The following is a 23,897-nucleotide window of genomic DNA, read 5'->3' on the forward strand; positions in this document are numbered from 1 at the left end:
GGAGATTTTAATATTGGTGAAACCCTGCTAATTGAGGACAAGGTGGATGATATGTGGGTAGGTGCGTAGCTGGTAAAATACAGAAAATTTTGTCATTGATAGAGAACTACTTCAGAACTGTTTCGCTAGTCAAATAACTTTGCAGTCTTCCTCACTGTGTACCCTTTATGTTGTTGTATCGGATTGTCCTGCTACGGACCTGTTTTCCTACGGTGGTTATGCTGCAGGTTTCTAGAATTGCGAGATCTCTGTTAAATAAGCAAATGCAGTCAGGAATAATCAAGATGACTGAACCTATCAGAAGTATAACTTTTGCCAGCAATCATGTAAAAATGCTTTTTTTAATAGAGTGATACTTAGCTTTCCCTGCCAGTGGCTCTAGAATATCGGAACAAAGACCAGGACTCAGCCTACAGTGGGAACGTATGTTGTACTTCACTGCTGCCCCTTATTCTCTCATTTGTGTCTAGTAATATTTGTACATTTTAAAAAACAAAAGTACCAGAAGAGCTGTGCAAGGATCTTTTCTGTTTAGAGATCATGTGCTAAGTGATTTCCCTTAGTATGCATTATGATAGGTTCAGACTTAACACATGTAATGGTATCATAAAATAATAGTTTATTCTCAGTACTAAACCATGTGTGGCTTCTTTGACTATAATTAAATACCTGTAGATGGAAATATGTTTTTAATTCTATATAAAGATGAAAGTCGCATCTACCTTTGTGTAACTATGACAGAATTACAGCCTTTTTTAAAAAGAAAGGTTGTAAAAAGCTATTTGCCCAGTTCATTTTCTTTTTCTTTTTGTTACAGAGGTTCCCCCAGATTACATAGCTTTTAATCATAGTAGCATATTGCAGCACATTTTGCCCTGAAATGCTTTCTTTGTGACAGTTGTATATTTCAGAGTCTGCCTGAATACTTTAATTTGGGATTTTTTTTTTTTTTTTAACTAGGGTCAGTAAAATGGAATAATTGCCTTCTATTTTTTTGTTTCCATGGTTTGCTGATTCACTCATGATTTTTGGATTTTATTTCTGTAACACACACAATTCTTTTCTGAAAAGAAATGGCTGGAAAGAATTCATAGCTTAAAGTTCAATCCTACTGAGCGCTACCACGGATAAGCCTAAGTGACTTATCAATGTATAAAAAGCCAAAAGCCCCTCCCATACTCTCACACATTAGAGAAATATATAGGGGACACATCTTAGAAAAAGTGTCTTTTTAGATTGTACTCAAGTAGATCAAGTAAGTATTAGAAGCAACAAAGAGCTTAGAAGGAAGAAAAAGCAACAGTAGCCACTAAACTTCTCAACCATGGTTAAAGAAAGGATTTTATCTTTGCTACATCACCAGAGAGTCTGTGAATCTACATATAGCTGATATGACCTGTAAAAATGATTTTAGGTGGAGAAATGGGTACTAGCGTGTAGTTAGGCTTGGAAAAGATTGTGTTTGCCCTTGTTATTTCTGATTAAGTAGATCATCCTGAATCAGAGTCTCGGTTTCTGTCTCAGGCTCTGCTACTGATTCATTTTGTGAAACTGGGTACTTGCTGTCAATGGGTTGTTTCTACCATGTAATAATAATAATTAAGAATAATACTGACACTGAAGTTCTTTCAGGGTCTTTATCAAAAGATCATTTTGACAGGGTTTGGTTGGGAGTCAGTTAGTAATCAAGTAAATAAGATAGAAAATAAGATACCAAAACAGTCGAAATTCAGATGTACTTTGAATCCCAGCTATTTATAGGTCTTGATGCTTTGAAGCATCAAAAAGGAATTCTCATTATGAATGAAGGAGTCTCTGGTATTAAAGAACAGAATTTTTCACCTTTTTCCAAGATATGGATCTTTTTTATTGTGTCAATGCAAGAGATTGGGTTTCTGTATCATTTGAGAATAAGAAAACCATGTTTTTATAAGGAAGAAAATCATTGGCAGTATGTGGCACTTGAGTATTTGTTACCTTGAACTCTTGACACATTTTAAATTAGTGTTCACGTTAAATCTCAGAATTCTTAAATGTTACTGGTGAGAAGTTCCTCTTATGACAGTTTATAGTTTTCTGTGAAGCATTACTTGGATTAAAAGCACATTATTCTGCTCTTTATTTTTACTATTTGCATATGGCTATCAGAGTATGTCTAGGATGAGAAAGGAGAAAAATCAGCAGAATGCAGAATGTCTCTCAAGTGGAAGATGCTCATGGGATTAGTGTCCTTTAGCTGAAAGACTTGGTTAATTTCAAATTACAATATATATTGGACTTTTTTTTTTTATGTAACATTCTAACTCTAAGCCTATTGAGTAAAAATAATTGAGTAGCATGAATTTCTCCCTAACAGGAGGATTCACTGTTGCATGCAGCACAAAAGAATAAGATTTAAAGGTTCAAGATCAAATGGTTTTGATGTGGGACAGGGATACGTGGTATAGAGGACAACGGGGATAGATATGAGGAAAACTGTATGAGACACATACCCTTAGCAAGAGAAAAAAGAGATTTGATCCCTTTTTTTTGGTTGACTGCCTATAAGTGATTTCATGACCCTTTTTTTTCCCCCAGTTATTAATTTCTAGAGGCCTATACCCATTGTGGGAGACAGTACTTTCCTACATTATCATTTTAACTGAAGCCAGATAGACATTAATTCATTACATTTTGAATAATCATGGGTTATTGAAGCAAAGTGGAAAGACTGCTGAAGGTATATACTTATACGTGAAACTTAGTATTATTTGGATATAATATTAAAAAATAAAAACTGATGTTTTCCCCCTTAATAACAGAAGTACTTGAACTAGACACTAAAGCAAGATACCCCTTGCTCCTTGCCCCTGCCACTTTTAAAAGCCATCTTCTAAAGTCAAACACTGCTTTGAGAATCAAGATTAATTGTCATACAGAGGTAAAGATTTGTTTCTGTTTTATTTTCAGTCTTATGTTTAATGTCAGCATTGAGTCCTTAAAGTTTGGTTAACTGTGTTTTAAGTAACAATTATTAGCTCCTGGAAACTCTATGCTCCTTTCCTGTCTTTTGCTCTTAGCACCAACATCATGCCCAGCAGAAAGAAGTTGCACTATAACCACTTACTATTTCAAGAACTGGGGACCAATACTTCTTTAATGTATGTGTTGAGACATCTTGAACTTTGATAAAGAAGTCACAGAATAATTACTCTACATTAGGCCTTCTGAGAATGCCTTTGTGCTGTTTAGCCTTTACCAAAAGTGTTACTTGAGCCCGATTTGATTCCGACTGTTTGGGCTGCAAAAATTTACCTACAACTTTGTGTGCCCCCGTTTCTAACTTCATCCCAGAAACAAGGAATTATAGGTAAGGAAAAGGGTTCTCCTGCTAGTGGCACTTAAGATCTGCCTTCTACAACCAGAGGAGCCTGTGGCTCACCACCACACACCTCAATAAGATACCTTTGTTGAAGCTTATCTATTAAAATCATATTTCATCCTATAAAAATTCAATTTACTCTTCCATTTTTTTAATCATTCATTTAGGAAAAAAACCAGATTGATTGTGTTTAAGCACATGTGGAATTGGGCATTGATTGTTTTTGTACTTGACCTTCCAGAAACAATCTGATTAGTGTTAGAATTAAGAATTCAAATGTGATTTTCCTTTTATTATTATAAGACCTGGAGAATTTAATTGTAAATAGTTCTTTAGCAGTGAATTTAATAATAGCAGATATTTAACTTGTCTTTTGTTTACTTTTTAATATGCCTTTATTAGCATACTGATAGATAGAGTTTGGCTTCGAATTGATGATTGATTAATCTTCATGGCATTACTCTTTAGCTCAGCACAGTGTCTTGTATAGAGTTAGCTGAGTTCCTGTTTTCCTCACCAGATGCGTAATTCTTCAGAATTAAGACTGAGTTTCATTTCCCTTGGTATTTACTTTGAGAGCCTTCTACATAGTTTAACAGTAATAGTCTTTATATTTTGACAACTTATAATGGAGCATTTTCCGTTTTTCATAAACAAGGACAACTAGAAAAATGAATTTTTTTTAGAGATCTCTTTTTACACTAAATTCAACCCACTGCCCACAACAGTTGCTTATATCTAGCTAAATATAAATATCACTGCCTTTTCTTGGATTTCTGAATGAATAAACATTGCTGTTAGTGGCAACTTTGCATGTGTGTATACTTTAAATATAAATGTATTAATTCGAAGCAGTTTGGACTTTGTGTGGTCTCTCATTGTCTCTAGAACTGTGCTGACTTAAAGGTGTACTTTTAAGTAACATTCCCCACTACACATATATACACACATTTAGGACTTTTTTTTCCTCAACACCTGGAAATAGACTTAAAGTATGTGAATGTAACATGAGGCTTTCTCTTAACTAAAACTTAACTGCTCTTGAATATTCTATTTTCAGTGAAATGGTTACAATGGGAGACCATACTCAAACTTATTAAATTTAAATTATACAAGTATTTGTCATCTTTGAGCCAGCGTGGGCAGAGGATGAGTTCTGAGACATTGACAGAGCTCAGTCCTGGCTTTCCATACAGCACGGCTGCTCAAGTGCGCGTGGTACCTCAAGCTCAAGCCACCGCTTCAAGGCCCTCTTCTGGTTCAGTCTAAGAAAGGAAAGCCTTCTGAACCCACAGCTCATAATTTAGTATAGGAAGGAAGGCAGATGGAATTTACTTTGATTTAATAACTTCATTTTCCTAAGTGTATTGTTTTTCCCAGATATACCAAAGTTCCCAGTAACAGTAAGTCAAGTGTCAGAAAGTATTTCTGTAGCACAATCTAGCAATTCAGTGAGTACCTATCAACCCATAGTTCATTTTTCCATTAGTGTCTTAGCATTTTTTAACGAACCTCCAAGAGCTCACTGGGATACTTCTGATATTTTGCCCCCATTGGACTGCTTCTGTCTTTTTCTTGATAACCTAAATTTTGTTCTGAAACCTAAGTTTTATTTGAGGTCTTTTAATCCTATGTCACTTAAAGAGTTAATTTTATTGTTTTCTTCACCTTTTAGTAATATGCTATAGATACTGTATTATGATGTATAATTTTTGCCATTCACTTGAATTAAATCAGTTATTGGAGCATTTAATTGTTGTGTACTTCACAAAGCAATTTAAAATCACTGAAGCAATTAATGCTTTTTAGATACATCCAGCCTCCCAGTTAAGTAACCTCTACTAACTATCCTAAATCTCTTTTAAAAATAAAATGTAAGTAACAAAATTATAAAGACCTAATAACAGCTATTCATTTTTTAGTATAATAGCAGATTTAGTTAATAATTATTAATATATAATTAAACATTTTGAAGGAGAAAGAAGTCTTATTGTCCAGGGTTATCTTAAAAACCAAATTTCACTTACATTATGTGGTCAAAATTAATTGACAATTTAAAAAGTAGTTTGCAAATATGTATTAATTAGAAATGCTTTCACCTGCAAGTTTCATACACAGTAACATAAAATAATAGGGATTTATTTTTTTTCCAGGACAAAAAGTCTGGAAGAAAGTGGTTGTGTCCTTTTGTTTAGAGGCTAGCTGAATGTAGTCAGGATTTTGTCTTCATGCTTTCTCTTGTGCCTGATACAAGATGGATGCTTCTACAGATCAAGACATCATATTCTAGTTTAGGGCAGGAAGACTGAGGAACAGCTTGTACCTATTGAGTTTTTCTCTTTTAATAAGGAAATAAAAGCTTTCCCAATGACCTCTACCAAATGTCCTCTGTGGAGTTAGTGGCCCATGGCATGTAGCTACCCCTAGCATTAAGAGATGTTGAGATATCAAGGACTTTGGGCCTTTGCAGTGGATGAAGCAGGGTTCGAATGTAATTTGGGGTAACCAATCAATAGTGTTAGCCATAGTCTGATAATTAAAATCATAGTAACTTTACTAACTTTAAATTGTATTCCGTCTCCTTCTAACTGACTCATTGTTTCCTGTTTGTTCATTTGGGGTTTTGTTTGTTTTTCTCCCCAGGTTAGAAAACTCTAATCTTCTTACACCAGATTTTCATTTCTATGACTACCAGAGTTGAAGTCTCTGGGCAAAGGGATTTCCCAAAGACTGATGGTATCTCTAGTTAAAAGACCATCTAACCAAATCACATATAATACTTGTCCTGTTCTGTTCATTACAGATATTTTCTGTAACATTGAAAGGATGATTCTATTTTTAAATCTACTTTAAGCCTCAAAGTATCAAAGAATCTTCATATAGGTCAAATTGAAAAATATAGGTGTAGTGTAAATCAAAGAACAATTGAATAGTAAACAAAGCTTAAAAACAAATGCTATCTGTCAGAAAAAAAAAAAAAGCCATTGCTTCATGGGCAGGAACTCACTCTCAAAAAATTTAATCCTGGAAAATGGTGTTGTTACCATTTTTAAAATGTAAAAAATATTACCAACATCTATACACTGATTATTACTTAAAAGTATTACTCATTCTTATAAAAATACATCATAGGACTTATTAGAGTTTTGATAAATTATGATTCCGGATAAGAAAGTGTGAAAAAAGTTGAAACTGAGACAATGGAAACAAGTATTTCTTCTACACTGAAAGAGCTCATAGTCAAAGATGTTGACCATAGAACCTTGGCTATATTGCAGTTGTCTGCATTTCCATATCAACATCTTTATTGTCCAGTTCTTAATATTTCTTTTATGTGAACTTATATCAGTCGTTTTATTGAGGCAAAACTCTAGATATAGTCATGTAAATTTCTAAACTACTATAATCTGAAGCATGGAGTTGGCTGTTATACAAAAATACAACAAAATACATAAAATCATTACTCCTTGGCATAATCTTTTGTCAATATGGTTAACAAAAGATGACATTGTAAGACATATTTGTATAAACAAGGATATGTGATTTTGGATGATGGCATTACAACAGTTGCTGTGACGCATGTCCAGAAGCAGAAGAAATTGATCTATGTGGTAATCAGGGAAGGCTTTGAAGAAGAAGTAGGCCAATGTGGTGTGCTGGTGAAGAGCAGGGGACCACAACCTATGGCCTGTGGCATGCTGTCTTTTTTTGTAAGTCAAATTTATTGAAACAGCTATGGGCATTCATTTACGTATTGCTAAGACTGCTTTCTTGCTACAACAGAAGAGTTGAGCCATTGTGGCAAAGACCATATGGCCCACAAACTTAAAATATTTCCTATCTGGTCTTTTTTAAAGTTTGTCAAACACTGGTTAAGAATGTGGGTTCTGTCGTCATACAAAACTGGGTTAAAATTTGGTTCTGTACTCTGTAGCTTAAAGGATGTTTATATTGATAGAGATTTCACATAAAGTACATTGTATAATACTTGGATTGTGTTACATACTTATTAAATATTTTATTAAATGTTAGATTTTATTTTATTATGACATTATTTTAAGTGAATTATAACTTTTAATTCAAGTAGGGATTAGAATCTCTAAAGTTAAGTATTCCCTACCCCTAAAATAAAAGTTCAGGAACCTGGGAAGCGAATCATCTAATCTTAAGAAATTTTCAGGAGTTGCACAAAATATTATATAGAGACAGGGATCTTGATGTAAGAGACAAACAAATGTACAGAATAGTAAAGCCAAGACTTTAAAATACAATTAATAAAGACTGACTAGCATATTGAGTATTGAAGGAAGCTATGAGAGTCAATTAAAAAGAAATCAAGATACTTTATTAAAACTTAGAGGACAATGAAATTTTTAAGTGAATTTAATAAAGAAGAGACATTACTACTAGCCTTGCAAAAATAGAAGATAGTAGTAGGGAATACTGTGAACAATAACATGATAACAAATTAGATAACCTAGATGAAATAGACAAATAAGTACAAAAACACAAACTACCAAAATGAGAAGAAATAGGAGCTCTGAATGTAAACTCAAAAGTCCTTATGTCAAATCTGACAACAAATAAAAATTATATACCGTTATCAAGTGGGATCTATTCCAGGAATGCATTGACTAAACATGAAAATCAGTAGTGTAATGTACCATATCAGTAGAACAAAAGTCACATGATCATCTCAATAGATACAGAAAATCATCTGACAAAATCCAATACATTTTCTTGGTGAAAACACTCAACAAACTAGGAATAGAAGGGAACCTTCTCAACTTATAAAGGACATTTGCAAAAAACCCATAGGTAAAATCTTTCTTAATAGTGAAAGACTGAATATTTCTCCTTAAGATCAGGAGGGATATCTGAAGAGATGTCTCCTCTCATCTTCTATTCAGCACTGTGGTAGGGGTTCTAGCCAGGGCAGTTGTCAAGAAAAAGTAATTAAAAGCATCCAGATTGGAAAGGAAGAAGGAAATCTATCTCTATTTATAGATTAACTTTTCTTTTATATAGAAAATTCTAAGAAATACACACACATACACAAACTGTTAAAGTTCAGGAAGGTTATAAGCCATAAGAGCATAATAAAGATTTCAGTTGTTATTTTTTTATACACTAGTGAACATTCAAACATTTAAGTTGACTTAAAGCTCAACATTCAGAAAACTTAAGATCATGGCTTCTGGTCCCATCACTTCATGGGAAATAGATGGGGAAACAGTGGAAACAGTGTCAGACTTTATTTTGGGGGGCTCCAAAATCACTGCTGCTGGTGATTGCAGCCATGAAATTAAAAGACGCTTACTCCTTGGAAGGAAGGTTATGGCCAACCTAGATAGCATATTTAAAAGCAGAGACATTACTTTGCCAACAAAAGTCCGTCTAGTCAAGGCTATGGTTTTTCCAGTGGTTATGTATGGATGTGAGAGTTGGACAGTGAAGAAAGCTGAGCGCCGCAGAATTGATGCTTTTGAATTGTGGTGTTGGAGAAGACTCTTGAGAGTCCCTTGGACTGCAAGGAGATCCAATCAATCCATCCTAAAAGAGATCAGTCCTGGGTGTTCATTGGAAGGACTGATGTTGAAGCTGAAGCTCCAATACTTTGGCCACCTCATGCGAAGAGTTGACTCATTGGAAAAGACCCTAATGCTGGGTAGGATTGGGGGCAGGAGGAGAAGGGGATGACAGAGGATGAGATGGTTGGATGGCATCACCAACTCGGTGGACATGGGTTTGGGTAGACTCCGGGAGTTGGTGATGGACAGAGAGGCCTGGCGTGCTGCAATTCATGGGGTTGCAAAGAGTCGGACACGACTGAGCGACTGAACTGAACCGAACATTCAAAAACAAAAGCAATCCATTTACAATAGCATCTAAAAGAATTAAATACTTAGGAATACATTTAATAAAGGAAACATAAACTGGAAGATAATTTGAGTTCATGAGTTATAAGACTTAATATTGTTAAGATGGCAGTGTTCCCCAAGTTTAATCTACAGATTTAATGCATCAAAATATCAGCTGCCTTTTTTTGCAAAAATTCATAAGCTGATCTTAACACATCTAAAAATGCAAAGGACCCAGTGGAATAGAATTGAAAGTTAAGAAACAAACCCTTAAATTTATGGTCAGTTGATTTGCAACAAGAGAACAGATAGTCCTCAACAAACAATACTAAGACAATGATGTGTTGTGCTTAGTCGCTCAGTTGTGTCCGACTCTTTCTGACCCCATGGACTGTAGCCCACCAAGCTCCAGGCTCCTCTGTGCATGGGGATTCTCCAGGCAAGAATACTGGAGTGGGTTGCCCTGCCCTCCTCCAGGATCAAACCCAGGTCTCCAGCACTGCAGGCGAATTCTTTACCGTCTGAGCCACCAGGGAAGCCCAGGAATGCTGGAGTGGGTAGCCTGTCCCTTCCTCAGGGGATCTCCCCAACCCAGGAATCTAACCGGGGTCTCCTGAATTGTAGTTTTCTTTACCAGCTGAGCTACCAGGGAAGCTCATGATATCCACATGTAAAGAGTGAAACTGATTGCTAACTCACACCATATGTAAATGTAACTCAAAATGGACCGCAGGCCTAAACAGAAGAGCTAAAACTATAAAACTCTTAAAAGAAAGCATAAGGAGTAAATTGTCATCATCTTGCATTAGTCAGTGGTTTCTTAGGTATGATGCTAAAAGCACAAGTGACAAAAGAAAATAAAAATAATCAAATTTAAAACTTCGAGTTTCAAATGACAAAGTCAAGAAAGTGAAAACATAAGCCACAGGAGAAAATATTTGCCAACCAAACAAATCTCTTCTTGAGAAGAGATGTTCGTAGGACATATATTCACAGCCACTAGATGGCTAAAATAAAAAAGACAATAACAAATACTTGTAAGGATGTGGAGAAAATTGAACCCTCCTAAATTCTTGGTGGGGCTGTAAAATGGTGCAGCCACAATGAAAATGGTTTGCATGCGAAGTTCACTTCAGTCATGTTCAACTCTTTGTGACCCTGTGGACTGTAGCTTGCCAGTCTCCTCTGTCCATGGGATTCTCCAGGCAAGACTATCACAGTGGGTTGCCATGTCCTCCTCCAGGGGATCTTCCCAAATCTAGCGATCAAACTCATGTCTCTTATGTCTCCTGCATTGGCCGGTGGGTTCTTTACCACTAGCACCACCACCTGGGAAGCCTGAAAATGGTTTGATTAATCCTCAAAATATTAACCATATATTTAGCATATGACCCAGCAGTTCCACTCTGGACACAAGCCTGGAGAATTAAAATAAAAATATTTTCATGCAAGAACTTTTACACAAATGTTTATAGTAGTGTTATTCATAATAGCCAAAAAATGAAGACAGCCCAGTGTCCCTCAATAAATGAATGGATAAGCAAAAAGTTGTACAACTATGCAATGGAATATTACTTAATAATAGAAAAGAATGAAGTACTGATAGACGCCACAATGCAGATGACTCTTGAAAATGTTATCCTAAACAAAGCCAGACACAACAGGCCACATTTTATTCTATATAAAATATCCAGCATAGCCAAATCCATAAAGACAAAAAAAGTAGATTAGTGTTAAGGGACAGGGGAAATGGAGAGTGACTGCTAATGGTTATAGGGTTTCTTTCTAGGGTAAAATGTTCTAGAACTAGATAGCAGTGATGACTGTAGAGCTTTTAAAAACTACTGACTTGTATGCTTTAAAAATGAACATATAAAAAGTGTAAGTGAATATAGTATGAGGTGATTGTTTTTAAAAGTAAGAGTTATAGAAGATCAAATTATAAGGAATCCAGACCAGCAGATAAAAATAAAGGGAATATTCTGATTGTATATGATTTGGCCTTAGAACACCAGGCAAAATTAATGGAGACTGAAATCTAGCCACACTTTGGTAAAGTTGTTTTATTTTTTAATTTTGAAATGAAGGTGGAGAAAAGAACCTAAGTACTCCAAACAGATAAAAATAAAAGGAGTGAAAACATTAGCTTGTGATCAGACTTCTCTTCTGTGGCATTTAATGACAGAAGGTAATGGAATAATGTATATAGAGCTGCGATGAAATAAGTTTATGATTCAAAATTCTTTATCGAGATGAGCTAGGGTTCAGTGTGAAGAACAAAAGAATGATCTTCTCAGCCATACAAGGGCAGACACACACACATACACACCACCACTGCTACAACAACAACAAAAAATGCTTACTTTGCTGGCCAAGTAATCAGAATCAGGGATTCAGGACTGAAACTATAAAGTGATGAAGTGGATGACATTTAAATAAGCTGTTCCTATTTTGTTTCTAAACAACTCAGATGTTAAAAATGATTCTTATAAGATGCCTTATGGTAGAAAAAATAATGTTCTAGGTCAAATACCCCAGATCACTTCAAAAACACAAAGAAGGATGTATAAGAAAGAATATTAAATCCCTTATTTTACAGATTGTGGAGTCAGTAGATGTTGTTTTATTCTTCACATTCACAGAAAAATAGTATTTAAGAACAAAGGAAATATGTGATCTATGCAAAAAGAAAAGAATAAACAAGAAGCATGACAAAATGCTAAGCAAATATATTACAGTTATCAACAGATTTAATCTCTTATTGAAAGGTAGAATCTGCCATGGTGGGTAAAATGCAAAAACCTGTTTTTAGAGACAGTGCTAAGCAAAGTAGCATCAGTTAAAGTAAAAGAATGGCAATGCAATAATAGACAAAAATAAATTTAATAATACAGAGTGACATATTTGTAAGGTGACAATTCAATCAAAAACTTTAATCTGGTGAAGAAAGACAATTTATATTGGAAAAGACGTAATACACACTGAAGCTTTAATAGCCATGAATCTGTTCATGCTGATCATGTCGCCTTAAAATACATAAACAATCTGACACAGAAAACATGGCTTTTGTTACCATATCTGGATTCTAGGGAAACAAGTAAATAAATGTGTAAAGCTGAGAATAAGGAAAGGACAAAAGTAGACTTTGGGAAGAAGCAGAAGTGATCATAGTGGCCCAGAGGTGATAGCAGTGATGATATAGATTCAAGGAAGATCTGGGATACAGGATCAACAGGTTTTGTCCCTTTATTAGCTACAGGCTAAGGATTTCAAGACAAGTTGGAGGTCAGCCCACACATAAGTGTGCATGTGTGGGTGTTTAAATGTCAGTTCTCCACAACCATTCTCTCATGTCTTATATTGAGCTTCTTGGGGCCCATTTACCTTCCCACGCCAGCCTCTATGGGCATTTCAGTGTTATGACCCCAGGGATGCAGTAAGGGAGATGGCTAAGGAAGAATGACTAAGAAAGTTGTGAATCTGAGTGATAGGAGGAAAATGAATCATTGTAGTGGTTCAAAAAGTAACAATTGTATGCACTTAAAAATGTTAAGATAGATTATTTTTTACTACAATAAAAAGTTTAGAGACCTAAAAATGTAGTGATAATTATAAATCAGCTGAAGCATTTAAATCTGTCTTAAGAGGATTATGTTCATTTACCTACATTCAATTTGCTTCATTTCATAAAAAGTACTGGCTTACTTGACATTGATACATCCCTATGAAAAAAAAGGGTCTCCTTGCTTTTGGATTAAGGAAGTCAACTTTAATTAAAATATGTCTCATTTCCTTTCTTTTCAGTCTTAAAAATTTTTGTCATTGCTTTAGTTTACTTTCATATCATCTTCCTTTTTCTGTCACCCTAGTTAGAAAATTTTAGTTTTTGGTTTGACACCTGCTTCTTAACTGCCACAATACATATTAATTATGCTCTTACTATTATAGAAACATAATGTTCAGCTAGCTAACTAGCATGAATAATCCATCACTAAGAATTATTAACTACAGTAATTGCTGTCTTTATACAGGTAAAGACAGTCATTTGATGATATGGCTGACAACTTAAAATCATAAGCCCAGTTTCACTTTAAATATAGTAGTGTACCAGCTGATATTTCAAGAAATGTTTTCCTCTTTCCCTCTCTTAGAATAACTTTTAGAAAACCTTTAACAGAAAGATCTTATTTATCAAGTGGATCCAGAATTCATTCACCAAAACATACCTTAGAACCCAGCTTTCTAATCCAGCCAAATTTCTTGCGGTAAAATTACTTTATGCATTCATTAGCCCCTCAAGCCCTTATTCAGAGCCTATTTACTTTTAATAAGCTGCTTAATTTACTGTTTACTTTGTGTGTTTAGACAAATTGGCAATGGTTCAATAATATAAACCCTCCCAATAAAAATGAGAGCGGGGGAAAAACTGTGAAACTAAAGAAACATAGTCATCTGAAAGGTACATGTGAAACCTCAGTGAAGACCTGTGACACGTGTGCCCTAGGATGGTGAGAGGTGCTTAACTGGATGAGCGAAGAACACTAAGCTGAGTGACAAAGAGGTTAAATAGTTACATTTCCAGTTTTCTGAGGAAAAAAAAGAATAGACTATATGTTTTCTTTGTTTCATGCAAATAGGAATAGAAATTTTGGTGCATAAGTAGTAAATTAACAGCTATTGGTAAAACACCCAGCCAGGATGACATTTTCAGAGAAATTAAGAAAAAAACAAAATTTTGCTTTTTCTATGTATAGTTGCATATCTGTTTATCTGAGTATCTAAAATAATGGTGTTAATGTTGGTATAGTTACTTTAGATATGGGCATATGAAATGACGAATTGTACCTTATGTCAGCTTTCTCTTGTCCTGGTTGAGTTTTAGGCAGCTCTCTGAGAAGTATAATTTTATCAGCACAGTTTAGGGTGGGAGAATAAGAACAGGATGACTGCACATAGAAATTACTGAAATAGAAAAGGCCACACTGAACAATGGGTTTACAATCCTATGTTCCTGATACTTGTTTGTAGATCATGTAGAGACTATTATTGTGAGAGAAGGTAAAGTGAAAGGTTTGAGGAGGCAGTGGATGTTGTGCAGAGGGAAATCCAGGTACTTTATTGTTTTTTGAGTCTGGGTTTTTACCTCTACCTACACACTTGTGCTAGTATCTTTATACACATACATGATTCCCCTTAATTTGTATAATAATCCTATGAGACAAGTACTGCTTTAGTCCCCATTTCACAAATGAGGAAACTGAGGCACAGAAAGTTGTGTAGGTTATCTCAGGTATCGCCACACAGGATCAAGTTTGTGTTGTTGTTTTTATCCTAAACATGGCTTACGGGCATGACTTCAAAAGTGACCAAAATCCTCTCTGTATTTCTGTAGACTTTTCCATAGTTACTACACAGCATTTGTGTCATGCACCTTGCATTCTGCAACTATGAAGTCTCCTTCATTCTTAAACAAATGCGAACGTTTACGATTGTAGGTCTTAACCCTTTAAAAAATAAAATCAATATTTTAAAATTCTAACTTCAGATAAAACCAGAGGATGTCCAGTGATAATACCAAAAAACCCACTGCAAGGTTACTTTAAATCATATGTGTCAAACTTCCAGCTGGGCAGACTGAAATCCTGCCACCTTACCTCATCTGGATTGTTTTTGCAGAATTTACGTTTTAGGGGGAAAAGAAATTCTTTATTTGCTGCAGATGCCACTCCTCTCTGTTCAGTTCAGTTCAGTTCAGTGGCTCAGTCGTGTCCGACTCTTTGCGACTCCATGAACCGCAGCATGCCAGGCCTCCCTGTCCATCACCAATTCCCTGAGTCCGCCCAAACCCATGTGCATCGAGTCGGCGATGCCATCCAGCCATCTCATCCTCTGTCGTCCCCTTCTCCTCCCTGTGTATTCTTGCCACCTCTTCTTAATACTTCTGCTTCTGTTAGGTCCCTACCATTTGTGTCCTTTATTGAACCCATCTTTGCATGAAATGTTCCCTTGGTATCTCTAATTTTCTTGAAAAGATCTCTAGTCTTTCCCATTCTATTGTTTTCCTCTCTTTCTTTGCATTGATCGCTGAGGAAGGCTTTCTTATCTCTCCTTGCTATTCTTTGGAACTCTGCATTCAAATGGGTATATCTTTCCTTTTCTCCTTTGCTTTTCGCTTCCTGTCTTTTCACGGCTATTTGTAAGGCCTCCTCAGACAGCCACTTTGCTTTTTTGCATTTCTTTTTCTTGGGGATGGTCTTAATTCCTGTCTCCTGTACAATGTCACGAACCTCCATCCATAGTTCATCAGGCATTCTGTCTATCAGATCTAGTCCTTTAAATCTATTTCTCACTTTGTTTACACATTTGACATCTTGTAATCCCAGCTTGAAATCATGAAAGTGTGAAAGTGAAAGTTGCTCAGTCATGTCTGACTCTTTTTGACCCCATGGACTATAGAGTCCATGGAATTCTCCAGGCCAGAACACTGGAGTGGGTGGCCTTTCCCTTCTCCAGGGGATTTTCCCAACCCAGGGATTGAACCCAGGTCTTTGGTCTTGCAGGCAGGTCCTTTACCAGCTGAGCCATAAGGGAAATCACGAGTCCTTGGTAAATTGAAAATATATTGAATTATTAACTTTTAGGGGGTAAATCAGTTCAGTTCAGTTCAGTTCAGTCGCTCAGTCGTGTCTGACTCTTTGTGACCCCATGAATCGCAGCACGCCAGGCCTCCCTGTCCATCACCAGCTCCCAGAGTTTACCCAAACCCATGTCCATCGAGTTGGTGATGCCATCCAGCCATCTCATCCTCTGTCGTCGTCCCCTTCTCCTCCTGCCCCCAATCCTTCCCAGCATTAGGGTCTTTTCCAATGAGTCAACTCTTCGCATGAGGTGGCCAAAGTATTGGAGTTTCAGCTTCAACATCAGTCCTTCCATTGACCACCCAGGACTGATCTCCTTTAGGATGGACTGGTTGAATCTCCTTGCAGTCCAAGGGACTCTCAAGAGTCTTCTCCAGCACCACAGTTCAAAAGCATCAATTCTGCGGCGCTCAGCTTTCTTCACCATCCAACTCTCACATCCATACATGACCACTGGAAAAACAATAGCCTTGGCTAGATGGACCTTTGTTGACAAAGTAATGTCTTTGCTTTTAAATATGCTATCTAGGTTGGTCATAACCTTCCTTCCAAGGAGTTAGCGTCTTTTAATTTCATGGCTGCAATCACCATCAGCAGTGATTTTGGAGCTCAAAAAAATAAAGTCTGACACTGTTTCCACTGTTTCCCCATCTATTTGCCATGAAGTGATAGGACCAGATGCCATGATCTTAGTCTTCTGAACGTTGAGCTTTAAGCCAACTTTTTCACCTTCATCAAGAGGCTCTTTAGTTCTTCTTCACTTTCTGCCATAAGGGTGGTGTCATCTGCACATCTGAGGTTATTGATATTTCTCCCAGCAATCTTGATTCCAGCTTGTGTTTCTTCCAGCCCATGTCTGGTAAAATGAAAGAGACCTATATTATACAGAGTGACTCAAACTTTCAAAGCATAGTCCCTACAAACTAAGATTAAACTATAGAGCTGTCAACCATGTCTATTAATTTCCTATTAATGTTTTTTTTTTACCCTGTAGGAAGAACTGAGAGGTCAGATTTTTCTTAACTCAGATGGAAAATTCAAAATGTATGAAACTGAAAATGCTTACCCTGATAGATATGTAGGTTTCCCAGGGAGTAGTGGTTTGGGAATTGTCAGTAGTCAGAGTATGATAAAAAGTTGTCAATGACATTTTCAGGCTGTCAGCTTGATTGCCAGGGTAAAATTAATTGGTTAAGTGGTGTGCAGCATTATCATTTATGATTTTTTTAATATCTTTTACAATATCTAAATTAATAATGAAGCTTCTAAAGTTAGCAAAAGATTACTCTCCATATGTGAAAGGACAATGTTTTAGAACTGTGTTCTGTGATATAATGGATTTTCTTTCAACTTACGTTTGTATAATAATAAACTTAATAAAAAATGCCAAAATTTGACTATTTTTGACCTACAAAAAAGAAAAAGACAGTTGACTTAGTTTAATGTAGTACATTAAGTATTCCAGCCTAGATATTATACAATTGTTTCAAATTGGGAAAGTGTTTTTCATTAAACACTAAAATATGGCTTTGTTTCTCGGCTAGTAATAAGCAGGCATTGTGTCCTTGCTTTCTGCCAGGCCCTGTGCTCACGTGGATGGTCATTTTCTACTTCATCCTCCTAGGTCTTACAAGTATTGGAATTTTCCAATGCTTGGCCATTAGTGGGCTGTTCACCGCTCCCCTCCCCCCCCCAACCAGGAAATCTCATTTGTCTTGATAGGCTTAAATGTGCTGACAACTCCCAAATATCCCTCTCTCTGACCTGTACTCTGAACTCTGTGTGCATTCGTGTTTAATCATTCAGTCGTGTCCGACTCTTTGCAACCCCGTGGACTGTAGCCCACCAGGTTCCTCTGCCCATGGGATTTCCCAGGCAAGAATACTGGAGTGGGTTGCATTTCCTCCTCCAGAAGATTTTCCTGACCCGAGGATTGAACCCAGGTCTCCTGGTTTGGCGGGTGGATTCTTTACCACTGCGTCACCTAGGAAGCCCCACTCTGAACTCTAACCTCATTTATCTAACTACATGTCTTTGACTCTTCAAGTGAATGTTTCAAGGGCATCTCAGATTTACCTATCCAAAACAAAATTTCTGATCTCCCTCTTTACTTCTGTCTGTTCTTGGCTCAACCTCCTCCATCCTGAAGAAGGGCGCCTCCACCCTGCTTTTTGGTACAGGGGAAACCGAGGAGTCGTCCCTCCTTTCCATTACCTATGTTCTATTCAGTCTGTCTCTTATATAATAATATTGAGAATCTGTCTACTTCTCTTCTATCTCTATTTTTTTTTTAGCCACCTTAATCTAGCCACTATCTCCTTTCACCCAGATTGTTACAATAACCACCCAATTTGTCTTTAGGATTGTACTTCTAGACTTCCTTGAAATCCATTCTGTAAACATCAGCTTCTTAAACTGTTCTCCGTTTAGGAGAAAATGCAACATACTTGCTGCCTACAAGGCCCTATATTTCTGACCCCTAGCTACTTAAGCCAGCCTCTTCCCTTCCTTTTGTTTAATGATGTTTAGCAGTTCCTCACAGTCACAAAACTCTTTCCTGAACTCAGGCCTTTGTGTTATTCCCTCCATCTGGAATACTGCTTCTCTTCTTAACTCTTACTTATCTATCAATGCTCAGCTTAAGTGACACTTGCTTAGAAAGAAAGGCCTTTCCTGGTCCTCTCATCTAAACTAGGGCCCCATGATTCTACCACATAGCACATTGCAAACTTTTCTTCACTGCACTTAACACAGTTTGTTATTGTTGTTAAGTCATGTCTGACTCTTTGTGACCCCATAGACTGTAGCCCTCCAGGCTCCTCTGTCCATGGGATTTTCCAGGCGAGAATACCGGAGTGGGTTGCCATTTCATTCTCCAGGGGACCTTCCCGATCCACATAGTCTACAATTAGATATTTATATGTGTGATTTATTTGTTTGATACAAGCGCCATAAGGCAGGCCCCTTGTGTATTTGTGTCCAGGGCCCAGTACATAGTAGCTGCTATCAGCTTGAAGTGAAAAACACTCTATCTTGACATTGGTGCTCAAAGAAAATCAGATTGTTCAGAAGAGCACGCAATGATGAGGGGCCTCTGAAAGTGTGTTGTACAATACATGACACATGGAATGGTCTCAAATCTCATCTTTATTTTGGGTGAGTTAACTTTTCTGAGCCCCTAAATTAACCCTTAATATAAGATTTTGAAAGTACATACTTTATCTGTTTTGTTCACTGCTGTATCCCCAACACCTAGAAAAGTCCCTGATGAATAGCAGATGCTTAATAAATATTTGTTGAGTAAATAAACTTCTGCTTATTCTTTGGCAGAGTTCCTTTCTAGTGACACTCTGAGAGGGTTAATAAAAGAAACCATAGGAAGTCCCTAGTACATGGCAAGTACTCAATAGATGTTGGAAACCCTAATGTCTTTTTCAGAGAGTAATTTTTTTCTTTTTTTTGCAAATCACACAAGTGGTTCTCAAAAGGCCTGGATCCCCATGAGTATTAAAACTGTGGGTAGGTGCATTAGTAATTTCTGTAACATTTTTCAGACTCCTTACACTTACATCTCACCTCCACTGCTTACTAGAGAGTAGGTATTTTTAAGTATATTATATTCCTCAGGTATGTTAAAGCAAAAGTTGAGAAACACATTTTAAATCTTGCTTAGAATCAATGTCACTGGAATAATAACTGATAAAGGCTCCATATTAGAAGGCTGTCAATTTTAGGCAAAAGTATTTTTAATAAATAAAAGAAACTATGCAATGGTTGTATAGTAATGCTACTGTCTCTCTGTAGGTAAAACATGTCAGAATGTGTGCTTGATAGAGTGTTCCTCTGGGTGTATTAAGTTCAGTGGCTCAGTCGTGTCCGACTATTTGCGACCCCATGAACCACAGCACGCCAGGCCTCCCTGTCCATCACCAACTCCCAGAGTCCACCCAAACCCATGACATTGAGTCAGTGATACCATCCAACCATCTCATCCTCTGTCGTCCCCTTCTCCTCCTGCCCTCAATCTTTTCCAGCATCAGGGTTTTTTCAAATGAGTCAGCTCTTCGCATCAGATGGCCAAAGTATTGCAAGTTTCAGCTTCAAAATCAGTCCTACCATTGAATACCCAGGACTGATCTCCTTTAGGACGGACTGGTTGAATCTCCTTGCAGTCCAAGGGACTCTCAAGAGTCTTCTCCAACACCACAGTTCAAAAGCATTAATTCTTCGGCACTCAGCTTTCTTTATAGTCCAACTCTCACATCCATACGTGACCACTGGAAAAATGACTAGATGGACCTTTGTTGACAAAGTAGTGTCTCTGCTTTTTAATATACTGTCTAGGTTGGTCATAAGTTTCCTTCCAAGGAGTAAATGTCTTTTAATTTCATGGCTGCAGTCACCATCTGCAGTGATTTTGGAGCTCAAAAAAATAAAATCAGCCATTGTTTCCACTGTTTCCCCAACTATTTCCCATGAAGTGATGGGACTGGATGCCATGATCTTAGTTTTCTGAATGTTGAGATTTAAGCCGACATTTTCTCTCTCCTCTTTCACTTTCATCAAGAGGCTCTTTAGTTCTTCTTCACTTTCTGCCATAAGGGTGGTGTCATCTGCATATCTGAGGTTATTGATATTTCTCCCAGCAATCTTGATTCCAGCTTGTGCTTCCTCCAGCCCAGTGTTTCTCATGATGTACTCTGCATAGAAGTTAAATAAGCAGGGTGACAATATACAGCCTTGACGTACTCCTTTTCCTATTTGGAACCAACCAGTCTCTTGTTCCATGTCCATTTCTAACTGTTGATTCCTGACCTGCATACAGGTTTCTCAAGAGGCAGGTCAGGTGGTCTGATATTCCCATCTCTTAAAGAATTTTCCACAGTTTGTTGTGATCCACACAGTCAAAGGCTTTGGCATAGTCAATAAAGTAGAAATAGATGTTTTTCTGGAACTCTCTTGCTTTTTTGTTGATCCAGCGGATGTTGGCAATTATTTCTCTGGTTCCTCTGCCTTTTCTAACCAGCTTGAACATCTGGAAGTTCACGGTTCACGTATTGCTAAAGCCTGGCTTGGAGAATTTTGAGCATTACTTTACTAGCTTGTGAGATGAGTGCAATTGTGCGCTAGTTGGAGCATTCTTTGGCATTGCCTTTCTTCAGGATTGGAATGAAAGCTGACCTTTTCCAGTCCTGTGGCCACTCTGAGTTTTCCAAATTTGCTGGCATATTGAGTGCAGCAATTTCACAGTGTCATCTTTTAGGATTTGAAATTGCTCAACTGGAATTCCGTCACCTCCACTAGCTTTGTTCGTAGTGATGCTTTCTCAGACCCACTTGACTTCACATTCCAGGATGTCTGGCTCTGGGTGAGTGATCACACCATTGTGATTATCTGGGTCGTGAAAATCTTTTTTGTACAGTTCTTCTGTGTATTCTTGCCACCTCTTCTGAATATCTTCTGCTTCTGATAGGTCCCTACCATTTCTGTACTTTATCCCTACCATTTCTTGGTGTATTACTTTGCATTTAATCCTAAAAGCAGTTGCTAGCCCATAATTTGTTTGCTTTCTTTAAAGAAATGGGAGAGAGGACAATAGATTTTTAACCCTCCCAAAACATGTCTTAAAACCTTACTTCAGGCCCCCTTTTCAAGGGAAATATTTATATTCCCAAGGACTGGTTGGAAGAGACTCAGTCATGCCACATTTACCTTTGTGTTATTTCAGTTTAAGATTTTGTGAGCTCTGCATTCATTTTTATATCAGTTAATTAAGCATGAAATCCAGGAGGGAGAGAAGGATGAGGGTTATAATCACCAGAGGATGTCCACAAATCCCAGAAATAAGGGAAGTGAGAATTCATCAACCAACAGAACAACATATTCCAGCCCAACTTTGGGCTATGGAGAGGTAACTTGAGCCATCAGAATAGATGAAAGTGCCTCTTAAAGCCCTCACTAGTCTATAATTATAAAATGTTTACAAGCATTTTATGAAATTGAAATATTAAGCAGTTCTAAGTGCCCTACTTCTATGGGGCATATATTTTCACAAGCTGCAGTTTTGAGCATAAACTGTGCTTTCTGTAGTATATAGAGGCTCTTCAAATTTGAATACTTTAAATGTCAACAGAAAATAGCATTAAAGTTTAGGATCTGGCTTTAAGGAAATATATGGAGCAAAATCTGATTTTACATATCTTTGGAACACACTGGGAGTGTCACTAACCAGAATCGACCATTAGAAATAAAACTACTTCCTCCAGTAGAGCTGTATTCAAAAAGAGACGTTCATGGAACACATCCTCATCATTTGTTTAGTGATAGCGTAATTCATTTTAAGTTGCAATTCTATGTGTGTGTTAGTCGCTCGGTTGTGTCCAACTCTTTGCGACTCCATGGACTTTAGCCCTGCAGGCTCCTCTGTCCATGGGATTCTCCAGGCAAGAATACTGGAGTGGGTTGCCATTCCCTTTTCCAGGGGATCTTCCTGACCTAGGGATCAAACCCAGGTCTCCTGCATCCCAGGAATATTCTTTACCGTCTGAGCCACCAGGAAAGACTGCGACTCCATAGTGCTCTCACATGGGATGAAGTAAATCCTTTCATTTCCTTCCACTTTGGGATTTCTCAATGTTCCATTGATGGTCTGGGGTCCCATTTCAGTTCAGGGTTAAGTTGATCTTGGCCATGTCTTCTGCAGCCCCATTAGCTGCTTGCTTCCTGGGTTCCCACCAAAACTTTTTTTCCTCTTACTGACCACCTAGTTGGTCTCCCTGAGTTACTTTCCTTCCTTTCCTGCTGTTCACAAAAATCATCAAAAACCCTTTCCTGCAGCATCTAACAACTCAATGAACCCAATCTGTTGTCTGAACTGGTATTCCCAAAAACATATTCATTCAACCAATCCAAATCCCCCTTCACTTTTAATCTTTCAACTCTCCCAACAGGTTACTGGGTCATATCTCACACTAGAAGAATTACACTTATTACCCCAGGTCTACATTTCATAAACTTATCTGTAGGGGTGCGGAAAGTGGTACATTTTTATCCATGGTACATTTCAGGATGATAGTTTTGAAGTGTTTCTCCATTAAGAAACTGAAAGAAAGCAGGTGGTATTAAAGTGATTACTCCAAACTGACCTGCCTTTAGAATAAGTTCAGATTTTTATCTGCAGCACCCCTTCACCTCTGATTTAGAGTAGGCAAGTAAGTAACCAAGGATATACTGGTAGATTCAGTATTTTAAATCAATATACAAGTGAAAAATCTGTTCTTGCTTAAAAAAATGAAATAATAGTTTTAAAACTCCTTCATCCAAGCCCATTGTGATATGGCTATGCTTTATGAATAGATTTGTTACTTTAGACTAAAAGATTAGAAGAGAGGGAACCATAAGAAGACTGTGATTAGTACTGGGACCTTGTACAATGCAGACCAGTATCATTCACTATTCATACTTGGAACTGCAGTAAGTGTAAAATGCAAATTTGATAGTGTGGTATCAGTAGTTTTTAAAATATCTTGGATTTTGTCTGTTTTTCTACTTTTCTTCTCTGTTTTGTCTAAGGTACTAGTCCTGCTGTCATAGTTTAGATTTAGGTTAGTAAACTTAACACCTGTATTATTAACTATTAAATGTGTTGCTGATTTTCTAAAATTGTTTTCTTAATAAACTTCCAAATAAGTATGTCTTACCATAAAAAAATAAGGCATCTTTCTTAATTTGGAAGATATAGATAAGCATGTGCCTCTTGTAATGAATATGGCAGTCATAGCCATGAAAGCAATTTCTGTCCACCACTAAAATTATTTTGATTAGCTATTTGATTTATATTCATCACAAGAAGACAAGAAAGCTACGTAGCTACAATATGCAATGTGTATATTGTATATTGCATATGCGTATACAATAAGCATACAATATACAATATGCTTCCGACTTTAAAAATAGTGTATTCTGAGTCTCAGTTGACTTTTCATTATGTCAGAAGTCTAAGCCACTGTGTGAAAAATAGTTGGTGACTGTATGTAA

The 23,897-nt window shown here is 37.0% G+C and overlaps 1 protein-coding gene across 3 annotated transcripts in view; it reads left to right on the forward strand.

The window, feature by feature from the left end:
* Positions 1-23,897, forward strand: part of SERPINI1 (serpin family I member 1) — an 80,232-nt gene that overhangs the window by 342 nt on the left and 55,993 nt on the right. The window lies entirely within an intron of this gene.

Source organism: Giraffa tippelskirchi, chromosome 2 (assembly GCF_054371585.1).
Source record: "Giraffa tippelskirchi isolate mGirTip1 chromosome 2, T2T-mGirTip1v1.2.pri, whole genome shotgun sequence".
NCBI classification, from domain to species: Eukaryota; Metazoa; Chordata; class Mammalia; order Artiodactyla; family Giraffidae; genus Giraffa; species Giraffa tippelskirchi.